Source organism: Elephantulus edwardii, unplaced genomic scaffold (assembly GCF_000299155.1).
Source record: "Elephantulus edwardii isolate Elephantulus edwardi_28Jun2011 unplaced genomic scaffold, EleEdw1.0 scaffold00042, whole genome shotgun sequence".
Lineage (NCBI taxonomy): Eukaryota > Metazoa > Chordata > Mammalia > Macroscelidea > Macroscelididae > Elephantulus > Elephantulus edwardii.
In genome coordinates this window covers 14,598,024-14,605,316 of record NW_006399792.1, presented here as the reverse complement: position 1 = coordinate 14,605,316, position 7,293 = coordinate 14,598,024, and positions in this window count along the sequence as shown.

Below are 7,293 nucleotides of genomic sequence, written 5' to 3'. Positions count from 1 at the left end.
ACTTTTCTCGCTGCCCACCCCTCCCCTTCAGTTCATTCTTTTCTTTGAAAAGTAAAAGAAAAATTCTCTCATTGGTATACAATCCCTCCCTCCAGGTCCACTCCACTATGCAGCCTTCGTTCTGGACTCCTGTCATGACGATAATGTCTAATCAGTTCTTTCTCTCATTTGTTTCAATGAGGTATACCTAATTTATCCCCTCTTTCTCAGTCTCCTCCTCAACCCCTATGTCAGTCCTGTTTTAAAACAATGGCACTTTGTAGTATATGTCTTTATGTCACAGAGATATTTCATACAGCATAACGTCCTCCAAGGCCACCCATTTAAGGGACTTATATCTAGAGTTTATAAAACATGCAAGTACCACAATAAGATAAAGGTAAACAACCCAATTGAAAAATGGGCACAGGATATGAATAAACACTTCACCAAAGAACATTCAGATGGCCAACAAGCACATGAAGAAATGTTCAAAATCCCTAGCTCAAAGAGAGATGTTGTGTGATTTTACACCATCTTCAGAGTCTCTGGCATGCTCAAGTCTTTGTTTAATTTGATTATCCATCTCTGGGTGGAAGGTCTCCCTTAACTCCAGTGGTCCCCTAATTCATGAAAGATGATATTCTCTGATTGAATCCTTTTGTTTAAACCCTCCAGAATGCTAGGCACACCCTGCATAAACAGTCCTTGTTGTTTGTCGTTCTGTGCCGTTGAGTTGCCTGCAGCTCATAGTGACCCTATGTACAGCTCTAAAGCCTGCCCTATCCTGAGCCAATCTCATCATCTCTGATGGACCTAATCGCATTTCCAGTCACTGGGTCTCACTGGAGACTTTCCATCCTTCCAAGCATGATGTTATTCTCCAAGGAATGGTCCCTCTTGGCCATATGCCCAAAGTACATGAGACAGAGCTTCAATATCCTTGCTTCCAGAGAGCAGCTTTGTTTCATCCTTTCCAGTACAGACCTGTTTGTTCTCCTGGCAGTCCATGGCATGTTCAACACTCTTCTCCAGCACTACAACTCAAAGGCATAAAAAGAGCCCTAGATTTATCTTATATAGACAGGCCCAGCTATTACATATTGACAATTTTTAACTTTACTAACAATTTCTATTTTAAATCCTTAAGCCTTGAAATATACTGCCTGTAAAGGACCTCCTTGATCAGTATGGTCTCAGGAGAAAACATTTTATTACAATAGAAAAGAAACACATTTTTTCAAAATATTGTTGAGGATCATTAAAGAATGACTAAACAGTATATTGACAGGGAACTACCATAAGTTCAAGTTGGTTTTGGAAGAGGCCACGGCACCAGGGATATGTTGGCTGATGTCAGATGGCTGCTGACTGAAAGCAAAGACTACCAGAGGGTGTATATTTGTATTTTATTGATTAGGCAAAGATATTTCAATGTGTAGATCATAATAAATTACCGCTAACATTGAGAAGACTGGGATCTCAGAACACTTAATAGTGCTAATACAGAATTTATACTTAGACCAAGAAGTTGTTGTCCAGATCATGCAAGGGAACACTGCATGGTTTAAGACTGTGAAGGATGTGTGTCAGAGTTGTATCCTTTCTCCATACCAATTCAATCTGTGCGCTAAACAAATAATTTGCAAAGCCAGACTCTGTGAAGGAGAATGTGGCATCAGAATTGGAGGATGAGTCATCCACATCATGTGCTGTGCAGATGACAAAATTTTGCTTGCTAAAAGTAAAGAAGATATTAAATGCTTCATAACAAACACTTGAAGTCATTTAAATACTGATGATAGGAAATTATAGCATTGGCTATGTCAAGCCAAAAACAAAAGTCAAGTTTGGGCAAAGGATGTTTTATGACACTTAACCATTTAAAGTTGTGGGATGTTTTTAGTGTTTTTTTTTAACTGTTCTTTTTATTTTTTAACTTCTAGAACCATCTTCTAGCCAAAACTTGAAAGACTTTTTTTACTTTTGCGTGTTTAAAACAAGCCAAATGAAGGGGAAAAAAATCCAACCAAACCAAAACTCCATTTGTACTTTGCATTATTTGGTGTGTCTTTGAAACTTGGTTTCTATCTAATTGTCTAAAGAAAGACCTTATTTAGAGTGAAAGGCACAAGCTAAATTAAGAGAAGAGAGATGATGAGCAGAGAAGAAAAGCGTATCGCTGCCCTATTACCGCTGCTCCGTTCATAGTGAGGCCTGAGCCATTCTAATCCCCTTGGATTTTTTATCTACCAAAACAGCTTGGGCCCATCAGCAAATTGCAGTGGCATATGGTCCAGGTTTACGAGTAATCTGGCGAATGATTAAGACAAGGGGGATGTCAGCTTTCAGCAAATACAGAAAATATTATAAAAGAATTTGATGAGGCTTAAAAAGTCATCCTAATAAAATTATTACTATTAAATATTTCAACAAATAAGTCATTTTAATTTTGTAAAATTAAGGTTTTTTTTAAAAAATGTAAAAAAATTGTCATGGAAAGAAAAGAAAGGGGGAAAAGTTATTTAAAAGTGTTAAATATTGTTTTTATTGTTGTTATTAGGTGTCATTGAGTTGAGAACAATTAATAGCCACCCTGTGAACAACAGATCTGAACCCTGTCCTATCCTGTGCCATCCTCACACTTTCTGACTCACAAGAGCCCATGTGGCAGGCATTATGTCAATGCACCTGGCTGAGGGTCTTCTCCTTTGCTGACCCTCCACCCATCCAGGTATCATGTGCCTCTCCAAGGCTCATAGCGATCCTATATAGAGTAGGATCAAACACTGTTCCTGCTCCATCCTCACAAGTGTTACTGTTTCACCTCATTGTTCTAGGAACTGTGTCAATTAATTTTCTTTAAAATATTCTTCATCTTTTCTTCTCCCCTCTACCAAGCATCATGTCTTTCTTCAGGAACTGATCGCTCCTTATAAAATGCCTGAGGTACTTAACACAAAATCTCAATATCCTTGCTCTAGGGAGCATTCTGCCTGTCCTTTCTGAGAAAAAAAAATTTTCTGGGTGCTTAGAGTATATTAAAGTCATCACCAACATTATAATTCAGCAAAACATCACTTCTGAATATTTCTGATTCATTGTTCAGATTTTCATGCACTGAGACAACTGAAAGTTCCATGACTTGATATTCAGCTGAGTGTTGCATTTCCATACATAGCAACACATTGTTGTTGTTATGTGCCACTGAGTCACCTGCATAGCAACCCTATGCACAGCAGTTCTGAACCCTCCCTTGTCCTGAGCCAGTCTCACTAATTCTGACACACCAACCCCCATTGCCCCAGTCACTGTACCAATCCATCTCATCTGTGGTCTTCCTCTCCTGCACTGTCCCTCCACCCTTACAAGCATGATGTCCTTCTCCAAGGGCCTATCTCTCCTGGCCATGTGCCCAAAGTATAAGAGATGTAGCATCAATAGCCTAGCCTCCAAGGAGAAACTTGGTTTCACCTTCTCTAAGACAAACCTGTTTGATTTCTTGACAGTGCACGGTATGTTCAAGATTTTTCTTCAGTACCATAATTTGAAAGCATCCATTCTTCTTCTGTCATCCTTAGTCTTGCCCAACTTTCTGAAGCATAACAGATAATTGTGAAGATCATGTCCTGGATTAGGCACACCTTAGTCTCTAGACCGATATAGTTGTTTTCAGTATCTGGAGAGGTTCCTGACAGCAGATTTTCCCAATGCAATTAGTCTTTTGATTTCTTGACTACTGGTGTTAAGAGTGTTGATTTTGGAGCCAAGCAAGCTGTAATTGTTAACAACCTCAGTCTCTTCTCCACCTATCATGGTGTTGCCAGTTAGGCCAGTGGTGAGAATCTTTGTCTTCCTGATGTTAAACTTTAATCCATATTGAAAACTGTAGTCCTAGACCTTCTGTAGCAACTGTTTTAGGTCTTCTTCAGTTTCAGTAAGTAAGGTTGTGTGTCATCTGCATAACATAGATTGTTGGTGAGTCTACTTCCAGTCTTGATGCCATACTCCTCCTAATAAAGCCTTGCTTCCTGAATGATCTGTTCTGCACAGAGATTGAAAAGGTATGGAGATAGGATGCATCCCTGACACACTCCTTTCTTGATATTAAACCATGCAGTGCTTCTCTGTTCTGTTCTGATGACTGCTTCCTGATCTAACTATGTTGTTATTGTTATTATGTGCTGTTGAGTCACTTGCAACCCACAGCAACCCTGTGTACAACAGCCCTAAACCCTGCTCTATCTCTTGCCAATCTTATTGTCTCCAACACTCCAATCTCCATTATCCCAGTGACAGAATCAATCCATCTCATCGAGGGTCTTCCTCTCCTGTGCTGTCCCTCCACCCTCCTAAGCATCACATCCCTCCCCAAAGACTGGTCCCTCCTTGCAACATGTCCAAAGTACATTAGATGAAGCTTCAGAATCCTTGCATGACTTCATCCTCTCCAAAGTGAACTTGTTTGTTCTCCCAGCAGTCCATGGTATGTTCAATACTCTTCTCCAGCACCAAGGCTCAATTCTCAAATGCATCAATTCTCCTTATATCATCCCTAGTCATTGTCCAGCTCTCTGAAGGATAGCAAGTAATGGCAAAGACCATGACCTGGATCAGGTGCACTTTAGTCTCCAGACTGATATTGTTACTTCTCAGTACCTTGGAGAGGTCTCTGAAAGCAGACTTTCCCAATGCAATTCGTCTTTTAATTTCCTGGCTGCTGGTCTAAGTGTAGGTTTCACATAAGCACAATCAAGTGTTCTGGGATTCCCATTTTTCTCAAGGTTAGCACTATTTGTTGTGATCCACACAGTAAAATGCCTTTGTATAGTCAATGAAGCACAGATAATTATTCCTCTTTCCTCTGGTACTCTTTACTTTCTGCCAAGATCCATCTGACACTGGCAATAATGTCTCCATTGCCACAACCTCTTCTAAACCAAGCTTATATTTTGGGTAATTCTCTGTCAATATACTGCTCCAGTCATTTCCGGATAACATTTACCAGGATTTTGCTATCGTGTGATATTAGTGATATTGTTTGATAATTTCCACACTCTGTTGGGTCACCTTTCTTTGGAATGGGAATAAATAATGGATTTCTTCCAGTCAGCTGGCCTAGTAGTTTTCCTCCAGAGTTCTTGGCCCAACTTGGGCAGCACATCCAGGACAGCATCTGTTGAAATTCATCAATACAAGGTCTATAGTTACTTATTTCAGTAAGTAACAATATTCTCTTTTCTGAAAGTAAGTTTTTCATTATGCATAATGTTATTTTAGTTGCAAAAGACTCATTGTTGTCAAGTTGGAACTGACTTTAGTTGGTCTTCAGAGGATTTTTCAGGAGTTATAAATCACACAGGAAGAGAAAACTCATCTCTCTTTCTCAAAGCCGCTGGTGGCCTTGAGCAGCCAGAGAGACACAGTTTTTGAGTTAGTAGCACAACTCCCTAGGGACTATGCGACCAGAGCTCTCTAGGTGCCATTCAGTCATTTCCAATTCAGAATGACTCTGTGGAAAGTAGAAGGAATTACTGCCCAGACCTGTGTCATCCTTACAATTGTTGCCAGGTTGGCATCCACTGTCTCAGTAAATGTCACTGAGAGTCTTCACATATTCTACTGATCCGATGTTTCATTTTGACTACCAAGTATAATTTCCTTCTCCAGGAAGGAAATTTGTCAAAATGTGCAAAGTATATGAAACGAAATCTCACCATATTCTCTCCTAAGGAGCTTTCTAACTATATTTATCCAAAGAGATGTGTTTCTTCTCACTCTACCCATTGTAAAATCAGTATTCTTTAATAACACCACAATTCAAAGGAATAAATTATTCTGTCTTTTTAACTCCTTGTCCAGATTCTGCATGCATATGAGGTTGTTGAGTCAGGTCAACTTTAGTGCTCACAGTGATATTTTTAACTCTTTTAAAGAGATATTTTTCTAGTGGGCCTGCCTAATGCAATATACTATTTAATTTCTTGATTACAATTATCATAATTTGCAATGAATAGATTGTTGACTGTACAAAATTCTATCATTCTATCTCCAGCTTCATTTCTGTTATGAAGTGCTTGTTTTTCAACTACTGATCCTTCTTCCCCATTCCCAACTTTTGCATCCCAGTAACCCACTATTATTAATGAATCCTTATTGCATGTTCTATCTCTGACTGCAAATGATTTTTACATTTCATGTTCGAGTCACTAGTGTCTGCTTACAACTATTCCTCCTTCTTTGTGTTTCCATACTTGAAAGCTCCACCTCAATTGCCCTATTAGTCTAAGTGTGTTCTATTGTACATGGGGTTTTCGAAGGCCTGCTATTTTGAAAACAGATGGCAAATCCTTTTTTCTAGTCTGTCTTAATCTGAATGCTCAGATTCAGAACAATATCTGACAGACGAACATTTTACACAAAAGAGCAGATGAAAGATACTTTCCCAATTTTAGAAATAGTGAATAGTTTTAGTGTTTCCCCTGTCCTTGACATGTGTGTCTTGACCCACCCATTTCCCTGCTCCACCAGTATTCCCCTCTACTCACACCTTCTCCTTTCAACACCTATCTCTCGCTGTCCATCCCTTGATATGATAGCTTATATCTCAAGCTTTCTGGGCGTCTGTGGCTCCAATTGCTTCAAACTGCTGCCAGTTTCTTATGCTGGGGCCAGTGGCTATACACATAGATTTCACCTGATGGTATGCATAGGAATCAGAGTGATTACATCTGTGGAAAGAACCACTGGAGAAGCTCAATGTCAGCTATGAAAATTAGGCCATATGTTGATTGTGAAACAAACCATCAACTACTCATATGCAAATTCAAGCAGAAGGTAAGGAAAATTAAATCAAATCTATGGGAACAAAAAATATGACCTTGATTCTTCCCCACCTGAATTTCAAAACCATCTCAGGAACAGATTTGAGGCCTTAACTACTAATGGGTATAGACAAGACGAGTTATGGGAAGTTATCAAGAATATCATCCAAGAAGAGTGTCTTTACAGAGGCAGAAGAGGAAGAAAAAACTAAAATGGATGTCAGAAGATACTCTGAATATTGCATTAGATTTCCAAGAAGCTAAAGCAAAGGGAAGAAATCAAGATATTAAGGAGCTGAATAGAAGATTTCAAAGGGCAGCACGGGAAGACAAAGTAAAGTATTACAATTAAATGTGCAAAAGCTGGAGTCAGAATGTCTGGTGGGGGGGGAGCCTTGGGAGGGGACAAATCTACAACAATGAATGGATGGAAATCCAAAGCCTCTGTACATTTTCACTGAAATTAATAACAAATTTAAATGAAAAAAAA